Raw genomic sequence first — 10923 nt, 5'->3', positions numbered from 1 at the left:
GGTCCCTTAATTGGGGAATAATCTGGCGATTCAGCGTGATTCTGACCAAATCACCTCCTTGCACAACCGTTGGTCAAGTAACAGGCTTCTTTACAAAGTACTGAACGCCCGCATCCTTCATGGGTTGTACCGGTACATATTTAAATACATATATTTATTAAAAAAATTGATATGTCTGATGTGGCACTTTATAAATTCAAAACGTTGGATCCATTATTACGAGAAATTTATCATAAAAGAAAACTGCTGGAGCTCGAAAATTATTATCAGTATTCTTTAGATAAGATTTGAAACTATCATTTATTCGCTTTTGATATCAAGAATTAAAAACAATGCTGAATGAGATCTTGTTTAGTGGTAAATGGAAAAAAAAGAAATTGTCGTCAAAAAGTGAGTTAACAATCTCCATAAGGTTTTATAAGAGTTGTATTGCGGCTTATCTTGTATTTGGTGATGAGTTGTGAGTATATCACAAAATTATTTGTTAAATAAACATAATTAAGGCAGCATATCTAGAACCAAACATGATTTTATTTCTGTCTAACTTCCAAATCCATGGGTAATTATTGAGGAAACGTTGTTCTCAAAAGTAGAATTTAAGATTATCTATAAGGTTTTATAAGAGTTGTATTACAGCTTATCTCATACTTGGTGATGCGATGTAATTGCATATCAGAACATTATCTCTTAAGCCAACATAATTACGCCATCATTTCTTGAACCAAACAAGACTTTCTATGGAATTTCCAAACACGTGAATAATTACTAAGACCAAAGTGTTTTCAAAACCATAATGAAAATTGTTAAAACTTATGTATTAATGTTGAGAAGTAAAGTAGATAAGGATCTGCTGGAATATCATTTATACAATACACTTTTTTTTCTTCCCTACCACCCCCCCGCCACAGATGAAAACTTAATTTTTTTCTTAAGAAAACCATTTAAAATATAGTACTGCTAATACCCGCTTTCATTTTAAGATATTAATATTCTTATGTGATTAATACTTTGTTACTGAATTTACGAATAATTGCTCACAATTTAACAATATTTTAAAATTAAAATATATATATATATATATATTTTAATTTTAAAATATTGTTAAATTGTGAGCAATTATTCGTAAATTCAGTAACAAAGTATTAATCATAATATAATATATATATATATGTCGTGCTCTGTATGTTATTCAATCTATCATGTTTTAATTCTAAACCTTTCCAGAAAATTTAAGTTCTCTTGTTAAGAAAGTATCATACAGAAGTACAATTACTTCTGAAACAGAATATGTTTTAAATAATAACCCTAAGGGCACAGTCAGTGTTATGTTAAAGGCAAAGTAGCAACAAAGAAATTCCATCACTTAGGCTTATGGGGATCCCCCGGGGGAAAGTCAAAATATTTTCTGTAACTTTTTAAAAAGTTATGTGGTTACATAAAGTAAAATATAATGCAAATATTTTAATATTAATATTATTCCTCCTTTTTCAAAGCACTCTCATGGACATAGTTTAATTCAAATCAACCATCTTCGAAAAATAATGAAATCATACCATTTGCTATCGGCCGATTAATGCTAAAGTGGCGTAAGTCAAACCTGTAGTTGTGAGATATTTAAAACTTTAGAAGAAATTAATTTATATTTTTAATCAATAATAACATCTTGGGTTAAAATTAATCAGTCACAATAATCCAATTATTTAAAAACATTTGAAGTTAAACAACTAAGTAATTAATTAAATGTGTTAATACACTTAATAATTTTTTATTTTTTTTAAATCAGCGTTGATGCGAATAGAATTGTATACACCATTTGTACTTTCAACGTCTTTTGTTATAAAGCTTTAGTGAAGTTATAAGAATAATATGAATACAAAAATAGTATCCATCGCATACGAATAGTACGTATCGTATATACAAATATTTTCAAGACAATTTAAAAAAATAAATAAATAAGATCCTACCGTACCCGAACTATAACTTAAATTAACTATTTGATAAAATATCTTGAATAATTTTCGTCAAAAATGTATTGACATATCGAGCACATTTTTTATAAGGTATTACACAATAAGGAAGCAATGTAATTGAATTATCTGATTCGAGAGGGTTTAGATTGTTCGACAAACAAGAAAATAATGCAGGTTATGTATGTCATGTTTGGTTATAGTAAATATTTGATTGCGGTAAAAAATTTAAATATTTATCCTACCTCAGAAGAATAAGAGGTTTTTTTTTTTAAGATGATACCATATTTACCTAAGTCTCTATTAGTGTCTAGGATAAGTGTTTATAATCAATATTGGAATGTTACACTGGAATTTAATATTAGGTCATTACAAAAACTATTGTTAAGCCGTGAAGAAGTTGTTAAGAAATAGGGCATCTAAAGGTGTCATAATTACTCTATGAGTATTGTGATACTGTTTCATTATCCTTAATATCCATTTTCTTCAACGGTCTATTACTGCAGAATTCCCGTTAAGTTAAAAATCTTTAGGCTCACTTTCGCAGCTTTAGTTGACCTCATAATCGTTTTGAAAATATCAGATGAATTATTTGTATATTATTATAATTATAATATTATAATTATTTGTGTATTATTATAACTCGGATTCATCTTTTGAAGAAAAATAAGGTAAACAGAAAATAAAACGAGAGTGTGAACAAGTAAAAAACCAATTCCATTGTCTTTTCCTGAACTATCATCAAATCAAGTGAAATTGTGATATGTGGGGCGAGAATAGGCAAGTAGGGAAAGGAGCAAATAAATGCTCTCTTATGGATTTTTATTTAAACTATTAGCTTTTGAGTTTACGACGGTTCAGTGTTGTATTTGTAGAAATCAACTAGTTTTATGAAACTCCTTCAATAACATCTATAGGACTCTCACAATCGTTTTTACAAATCTTTTTTTTGCAACCAGAGTGCAGAGCGGGGCTCATGATATAAATTATTAATTGTACGCTTTGGTAAGTAATATATTTTTATTAAACTACTACCTGAAGTATTGTAATTGTTTTGAGAGGAGTTTCATATGCTAAGTGTACATTTCTCCTCTGTCATGTTATCACATTATCATTAAATTAACTTCACATCGTGTGACGATATTTTGTAGTAATTTTTTATTTATCTTGATCTTATTTGTGTCGCCTTATTAATGGCGTAATGATGGGGAGTATGGAGAATTTTTTTGGAAGAGAGCTCACTAAACAAAAAAAGTATGTGTTTTTTTTGCAATGTTATTAAAATCGAAAAATAATTTACTAGTTTTTTTCCCTCGACCCATTTAAGAATCCGATACCTACTTAAAGCTTGATGTAACCCATGTTCAAGTCGATCTATAGGTGATTTTTCAGAATAAATATTTTATGACAGAAATCAAATCGAAAAGGTAGAAATATAGTTTGAAGTACACTTAAAACTGAACACGTTAAGTATCGCTAAAAATATGACTTACCTATATTATAATCATAAATCTTTTTACACAGGTTTCTGACAACGTTTCATTAAATATTTAATTTAACTAAAAGATTTATTGTTTCATTTTCTAAAGTAATGTAAATTCTGAACCCGAAGCTGAGAAACAGGAAATTGTTAAATTAGTTTCTTTTGCAAGAAATTCTGCTACGAGGATTTAAAATCGTTTTGGTTTCATAAAGTTTTCAAGGGCGAACAAAAGTCATTTGTTTGTTGTAACATGTCAAATAATTTATGTTAGTATTCTATTGGGAAAACTAATACACAGTATTAGATGGAGATATTGGCTACAATCAAAATGGATTTGTGCTAAGACATTGCCAGTTTTTGTTACCAGATTAAGAAATTCTCTTTATATCAGTTATTTTTCTTTATCATTATTCTACGTGTGACAGATTAAGTGATTTAGCAATTGTCCATCTCATTTTTTTATTTCATTAGTTTTAACTGACTGGTTAAATTTGTTATCATATATATTATTATATTAAACATTTATTTATATTTTACGCGTCTTATCTCCATTGGAAAATAACATTAAAATATAAAACTAATGAGTTAACAAAAGCTTCTGTAGTTTTTCTTTTTCTGTTTTAATAAAATAATTTGACAGAATGTAATATTACAAAATTAAAAAAATTCTAATACAAATCCATGAAAAATTTTGTTTACAAATTAATTATTAAACATTGAAATGTTGTTGTAATCATTCTAAAGAAATAAAATACTATTATAACATTCAAATAGATAATTTACTAAATAAATTGACTATTAAACTAGGTCTATTAGTCTGGCGACGTGTCCATTCTAAGTCATAAGACTTTATTTTATGTAGCCAAATCAAATAATAAACAAATAATTTTCATTATTCAATTATTGTATTTCGAAAATTTCAACATTGAAGTAATATGAAAAAAGGTTATAAAAACGTATAAATTGATAAATATTTGGATTAATTAAATTAAATATAATTTTTAATGAACTACATTTATTCTATGTACATGGCTGTCTCATTGATGTGTTCGTGCAATAATTCTTTTAATGTATCTACAATGAGGTGTTCCATGGTGCAACTTTTTTGTTGCAGCACATATTTGGGTCTCTATGAATTTTGGAGATTTTTTTTTTCGGATTACTTCTGGGGGACGTTCAAAGAACGAATTATATAGCATTTTGTTTTCCATATAAGATAGAATAATATAACTTTTAAGAAAAATATTCCTTATTTCAGTTTACGGTTCATTAATTTAAATGAAATAACGGCTTTCTGGCACGGTCAACTTACTATAGCTTCATTAAAAAAAATATGTATTCCATTTTTAATTATCCTTATCTCATAATAAAGTTTTACAAAACACAAGCGACGGTAACCAGTTCAATTGTTTTGAAATATGTATAATATTTAAAAATGTATTTTTTAATATTTGAATGGAATCATATTTTTATAGGGTTTCAATTATAGACAATTAAATTGCACTGAAACAAGTATAACTGTTCTAAATAAATAAAGAACTAAATATATTGATTAATGCTTTATTGGATGAGGAATTAAATATTTTTGGATTTTGGAAATGGGCCATAGATAACTTTGGTGCCAGCATTTCAACTGCTTATAGGCCCTTTTCAATGCTAACTAAAGTAATAATCAACCATAAACGAATAAAAAACAAAAAAGAATAAATGCGTAGTAAAATATGAAACAATTAACCTATATACATGGAAGTATTGAGCAAGCATACAATTAGTATTTTTCCCCTTATATTCTTTTCGAATAGAAGTCAAAAGAATATATAATAAAAAGACGGATTATGAAGACGTGAAGATAATCACAACTAGATACCACATTTATGGGAAATGATAATGATAGAAATACAAAAAAATAAATAAATAAGGTGTATGGATAGAAGGAGAAATTGAAAACCTAGGAGAAAGACATGCCAAGTCAAAGAATTTGAGAACAAGAGACATCATTGGTAGTAATGGTTTCACGACAGTAAAGAGTAAGTTTTAATTTACAAATGCTGGAAATAAGAACTACATTGTAAAGAACTGCACAAATTTGTGTTATACAACAGAAGATAAAAGGATTAGGGCAGTGTGGCATATCTCCAATGACAAGGCGAAAATAAGGTTTATCAATTATTAATAATATATCAGTACACATTAAAAGAAGTATTAAATGCAAGGTATTTTTTTACCGAACTTATATTCGATCGATCCAACATGATTAAAACGATTTTTACTTTTCGTTTTATAATTGTTTTTTGTAATTCATGAAGTAGATATTAATATTTAAGCTCAAAAAATTATTTGATAGATTTGAAATTCAGGTGAAAAAACTTTAGATTGATTTAAAGAAGAACATACTAAAAAGTTTGTACGACAAAACATAAACACATTGACCAATCATCAGATAATTGCTGTTCTGTAATTTCTTAACAGGGTTCAAATTTTTTTTCTCTATATTAAAAGGACCTTAAAATTATGAAGATAAAACAAGTTTAAATTTACACTAAAAACTCATTGTTGAAATTTTGCTTTGTGGGTGATTTCTCAATCAGATGTTTTAGATATTTGTAGATATTAGATATACTTTTTCAATAAGATATATTGGAATTCAGTATAACATAAACATAATTATAAAAGACCAAAAAAAAAAAAAAAGACGGTCCATTAGTAACATGTGAAATTAAACAAATTAAATTATGATAAAGACATTTCCAATGACTATAATTCCCAAGTTCATAATTTCCAAAAACTCATTACATTTACATAAATAAAGTATGTTTATAATTTATAAACCTAATTCTTTGGTTACATCTATTTATATGAAATAAATGTTTACGTAAACTATTACAGGCTTATAAATAAACTAAAACCAGTATCTTCAAACAACGAATTTTTAAATGTCTTGGTTAATTTTTGTGGGCATTTAAGGTCCAGAACTTAATCTCATGGAAGGCATTAAGAGGTGTTCAATGATAATCAACATTATAAAGAAACAGGGACAACATCGTTAGCGAAAACAGGTTTCGTTTTGGAAGAATCGAAAAGCACCCTGGCCTCGTAACTGAAGGCTGAATTGTAGACAAGTGCTTGCGTCGAGAAATTGGGTGAATGTTATTACAATGGCACCTTAAATCGCATAAGAATGTTAAGATTAAAATAAAATTAAAATTAAGAACACCATTATCCTTGAGAATACACAAAGTTTATTCAGTATTTTCCAGCTGAATCCTATCTAGATATTAATATATAAATATATAAGAATAATTAAGGATGATTTTTTTTTTTTAATTTGCAATTCAACCTCTCCTTTAATATATGTATATTTTAAAAGTTTTGAAAAAATGAGGCCCAGTATTAAAAATCACTGTTATTTATTGCAACATATTACAGTCTATGGTAAGAAAAAATATTAATCCAGAAAAATTACAAATTTTTGTTTATTAATTTAGAGTAGCATAAAATGTTACAATGAGTATGTGATTATGTTTGTTAAAGAGTTAATTTATAATTAGTACTTACTATCGGTAAGATATTAAAAATAAGGTCTTATTCACTAAAATTTCCTTGTTATTATGGCCTGAGTATTAAAACCCCCAATTGCTCTCTTTAAATGTAAATCACTAGGGATTTCCCAAGCATGGTATTTTCGTTTAATTGAATGGGAACGATAAAGAAAAAAATTGATGACAATTATTTCTAAGAAAATAAAGAAAGATATACCATAATCATCATTGCAAAATGCCGCAGTCGATCTGAGTTCTCGAAAACAATAATAGTGTCCCAAATTAGATATATGTATACAATTCGCTGTTTAAATTGATTGCATGGAAAATGTAAAATCAAACAATCATTAAAATAAATTTACATTTTTTGAAGGTAATGTGAACAGAGCGTAAACTAAGATTTGTAACTACGTCTTGAAATTACTGCTGTAGGTTTTTGTTTTGAGTCTCGTACCACTTCATTCATCAGTTGTTGAAAAACTTTTTTTTTTTCAGTTTTGTCTGAGAAAGTTTAAGCTAAATTTGAAAAAATAAATAAATAAGTATAACTGCTGTTATGAAAATTTTGAATTAAAATCTTTGACGTAGTGAAGTGAAAGGAGATAAGTACGTAGCGATTGCTAGTGGAATTTCCAACACCCCTCATTGTTCTTAATAATGTAATTGTTTTAGTCATAATTAATATTAGTTTATATTTGTTGCATGATATATTTATACAGATATCTTTTGTTGTGAGTTTTGTTTTTATCTAGATTGAAAGGACCGTCCAATCTTCAAGGAAGATTTTTTCCCCGTTCCCAAAGGTAACTTCTTTGTTTTCAATTTATAAAAAGCTGTCATATCAAATCGTGTGCATTGTTATGTTTAACTCTTTAAAATTTCCAATTTTCAAGAGTTATTTGCGTTAGCGCGTGCATGCACGTGTGTTCGTTAATGAAAACAGGTTACGTATTGGAAGAATATAAAAGCAACCTGGGTCTCCTATCTCAATTCAAAATTATCAACAAGTGCTTACATCGAGAAATCGAATGAATGCTCTAACAATACCACCTTAAATTGGATAAAAATATTCAGATTAAAATAAAATTCAAATTAATATTATCCTTGAGACTACAAAAAAAATGTATTAGGCTCAGTTGAATATTCTCTAGATATTACTATAGAAAGATATGAGAATAATTAAATAGCACATGGTTTTGACTTTTTTTAATTCGCAATATTTAATTACGTGAATGTAAAAAACAATTGAATTTGAAACATAAATTTATGAGAATATTTAAAACCAAATTTTGAAGTTAAATTAGTTGAGGAGCTCGTGCTGCAGCCTCTGGCATGAATGACTACTCATCGTCTTCCTGCGCCCTCAAAGAAATAATCAACGAACACCTGTGGTATATATTCCAATTCGTCAATAACAGATGTTTCTAACTTTTCAAATACTCTAAAACTGGAACTACGTCACCAGGTGCATTGCTTTGTGAGTTCGGTAGCAAGTTTTTAGAGTTTGGAGTACTGTTCCAAGAATATACCAACCTACCTCCTAGAGGTTTGCAACTGCACCCAGTATAGTCCTGAATTGCCATGCTTTAAGAAGGATCTGTTACCAATGTAGGATTTAAATGTTACTTGTCAATTATTGCAAATTTAATCTTCTCAGTTCTTCTGAGCTTGCAAGGATTGCCCTACACAGCCATAATTTCCGTACGGGAATAAGAAGAATTTCCACCCTGGAAAATGCCCTTAATTACAACACAATCTGGAAGCACATTGTTTACCTAGACCACTCCGATTTAATACGTGACTATTTGATGACGCTAGAACCTAAGTCCCACTTCCAGTCCTCTAAACTCTTATAAATGGGTTAGGACCAAATTTAAATCCTTTTCTTTTGTAAGCACAGGTGGGAAGAGGGCCACACGCAAGGTGTCTGGTACTTATTGTGTTTTTCATCAATCATTCTTCAACCCACCTTCCCTATAACATTCTAATGCAATTTTCAGAACTTCAGTTGATGAATTATTGTAATAAAAAATTGTCATATTAATAAATATTTAATATTTATTTATGTTTATATGAAAACGAATAATTACTATTTTTATTCCCGATATTTTATTTCTGATTAATTGGCTTCTTAAATTAAAAAATATAATGAAACTTACAAATAATTTTTACATAAAATAGCACTATAACAAAATTTTATTTTTTAAAAATAATTTATGATTTAAAAAAAAAAATTTCTGCGATGCCCTTAGTTCACGTTTGGTTTAGTGGTAAACAAGAAATTACATTGTTGTATTATATATTAAGAAGTATTAAGTATCTTTTTTTTCATCGTGATTGCTTGTCTTGGAATGTTTCCACAAACATCAATTTCCAACTGATTTTAGAATGAGAACTCCGCACAGACGGTACGTAATGGAGTGGAAAATTTCCAGAAAGAACTAAGGGGCCATCCACATTCACATGTAAACATTGGATACTACGTTCTTTTGCGCCTAAAAAAATACTATGAAACTTAACAAATTTATATTTTAATGTAACTGATGATTATATAGATTATATCATTAAAATTTATTCATTAATTATTACGCCTAACATTATCTGAGAAAGGACAGAGGAACAGAAAAACTGTGAGTAACTTATTCAATTAATGATGAATCAACTAATTTAACTAATTATATTCGTCACAATAAATTGAACTAAACCCAAAATAATTTATATTTATTATAATGGGAAGCATGGAACAATGGTTCACGCTATTGTTACCATTTTTAATTAGTAATAATCTAGTAACACTAATTTATATAAGATTAAATCTATAAATTTTTGGAATATAAAAATAATATGATATTTCTTCCACTATGGAATTTTATAAATTTATTATTTAATACCAATTTTGATAAATATGAATTAAAATATTTAAAAATAGTACATAAAATTGCTAAATGGACGTCCACTAATTGCAATTTCGTTTTCAATGTCATGTCATCTGTACTCCTACATTATAGTTCTAGTCAGACAAAGCCAAACATGCAATGACAAATACACCTAATTTACTAAAAGGGGAATGTTTTGTTCAAAACAACTATGTAAATAATAGCGCTAATTTTTTTTTTTTTTTTTAACATATTTTTAAAAGAGAAGAGAGTTAAAAATTTCATGTATTGAGAATGTTAATAATCGTGCGTTATTTTAACAAAAGACAATGGTTAATCAATGTGCAAGATTCTTATAAAGATGAATTGGGTGTTCGCAAATTCATTATCACCAAAATACGTTTTCTTTTCTTTTACCTTTAACGGAGGAAATCATGAGCGGCCAAAAGATACGGGACGGCGCACACCTCTACAAGATCAGGAAGACACTCGAGACACTAGAACCTGTATTGAGGTGGATCACTCATATAGCGAACAATTGGACGACCACTATATCATAGAAGACAGTTTGGCAGTCGATCACTATAGTATATTGGTGTATGTTACCTTGTGCATAGAAACCAGGAGAGCAACTGTTGGTTAAGGCTGCAGAGAAGGACTGGCCGGCCGCCGGCACCTGTCGCCAATATCTACCTCTCCTACCTCCGTAGTGGGGGAGAGTTCTCTTCATCACAGCTCAATTCGGCGCTCAGGGTATCGCACTGGATCCTAATGGCATCTACATCCTATGGGCGCGGCGCGCTATGCGAGAGGCTCCAAACTTTTATTGGAATTAATGCTATCTTATAAGGTCCAGTAAGGAGCTGACAACCAATATTTCATGTATTTAGAAATACATACATAGATTGTGTTTAGGAACATCTTTTCCAGATAAAAACGGTGTTTATTGTGAAATTTCATATATAGGAACAAAACATGGTAGTGATGTAAAAAAGCATTTATACCACTTTAAAGACCAAAAGATAAATAAATGCATATATAAAAATAAAAGTAAGCAA

General features: G+C 28.6%; 1 protein-coding gene across 2 annotated transcripts in view; it reads right to left on the bottom strand.

Moving 5' to 3' along the window:
• LOC106682373 (proton-coupled amino acid transporter-like protein CG1139) overlaps positions 1 to 10627 on the bottom strand; it is a 95340-nt gene extending 84713 nt beyond the window's left edge. The window contains exons 1-2 of one of the 2 annotated variants that reach the window (XM_067052225.1): positions 10472 to 10532; positions 10283 to 10369 (exon numbers count right to left, since the gene is read on the bottom strand). The gene's annotated coding sequence lies outside the window, so the exon portion shown is untranslated. Of the gene's footprint in view, positions 1 to 10282; positions 10370 to 10471 lie in introns of both variants that reach the window. The other variant, XM_067052224.1, reaches the window with a different exon arrangement.
• Positions 10628 to 10923: the final 296 nt, after the last annotated feature.

Source organism: Halyomorpha halys, unplaced genomic scaffold (genome assembly GCF_000696795.3).
Source record: "Halyomorpha halys isolate HHAL.00 unplaced genomic scaffold, Hhal_1.1 Scaffold409.1, whole genome shotgun sequence".
NCBI classification, from domain to species: Eukaryota; Metazoa; Arthropoda; class Insecta; order Hemiptera; family Pentatomidae; genus Halyomorpha; species Halyomorpha halys.
The sequence above is the reverse complement of the archived record's forward strand: the minus strand, read 5'-3'. Positions and strand labels throughout refer to the sequence as shown.